Here is a 1,398-nt window from a genome sequence, read left to right as displayed (position 1 = left end):
AACGCAAGGAAATAAACAGAGAAAAAAAGCTTGTGGATTTAGCGGTCAGTGTATATATACATACATATATATATACAGGTATATAAACAACAAGCAGGTGGATTAGTTTGACGCTCGTAAAGGTGAGAAAGTCTTCTACGTTTCGAGCCTACGCTCTTCAACAGAAAGGAACGCAAGGAAATAAACAGAGAAAAAAAGCTTGTGGATTTAGCGGTCAGTGTATATATACATACATATATATATACATGAGTGAAAGTTGAGGTTGTGCGTTTGATTCCCAAACCGGACTGTGTACTGTGTTCTTGAGCAAGACACTTTATTGCACATTGTTCCAGTTCACCCAGCTGTAGAAGTGAGTTGCGATGTCACTGGTGCGAAGCTGTAACGGTGGCGTGGAGAGGGGAGGATGGTATGCATGAGTGACTGCTGGTCTTCGACAAACAAGCTTGCCTGAACATGTGCTTTCGAGGGTAACTTTCTAGGTGCAGTCCCATGGTCATGTGTGGCTGAAGGGGGTCTTTGCTCTTTACAATTTACCCTTTTAATTGACTTATATATTACGCACTTTATTGTGTTCTGCTAGCCACGAGATCCTTCGGTCCGTGGTGCAAAAAAAAAAAAAAAGGGCTGAGGATCACTACATCAAATAATTAAGCAAAACGTAAGAAAAAAAAGTAAAACTGGATATATAAACGTATAACGCGATGAGCAAGCTCTAATCACATAGCAAAGGAATTGATCAACAGTGGAGTAGTGAAGTACTGGAGTCCAAAGAAATAAAAGTCCGTCCGTAGCCATATGCTCATATGGTCAATTTCTCGGATTCTGTGGTGTATATATTCCCCCTGGACGGGTCGCCGGTCTATCGTAGGATTACTCGACTTTGCCAGCTGAGTGAACCGGAGCAACGTGAAATGAAGTGTTTTGGTCAAGAACACAACACATCGCCCGGTCCAGGAACCGAAACCACAATCTTCGGATCATGAGTGTAACACCCTAACCACTACGCCATGCGTCTCCACGACACCGAAATGGATCATATTATAATCTGTAATTTTTCAGCGGTTACAGTACGAAATTGTGGAGGCGCAATGGCCCAGTGGTTAGGGCAGCGGACTCGCGGTCATAGGATCGCGGTTTCGATTCCCAGACCGAGCGTTGTGAGTGTTTATTGAGCGAAAAACACATAAAGCTCCACGAGGCTCCGGCAGGGGATGGTGGCGAACCCTGCTGTACTCTTTCACCACAACTTTCTCTCACTCTTACTACCTGTTTCTGTTGTGCCTGTAATTCAAAGGGGTCAGCCTTGTCACACTGTGTCACGCTGAATATCCCCGAGAACTACGTTAAGGGTACACGTGTCTGTGGAGTGCTCATCCACTTGCACGTTAATTTCAC

This window comes from Octopus bimaculoides, chromosome 14 (genome assembly GCF_001194135.2).
Source record: "Octopus bimaculoides isolate UCB-OBI-ISO-001 chromosome 14, ASM119413v2, whole genome shotgun sequence".
Taxonomy (NCBI): Eukaryota; Metazoa; Mollusca; class Cephalopoda; order Octopoda; family Octopodidae; genus Octopus; species Octopus bimaculoides.
This window is presented reverse-complemented; position numbering follows the sequence as displayed.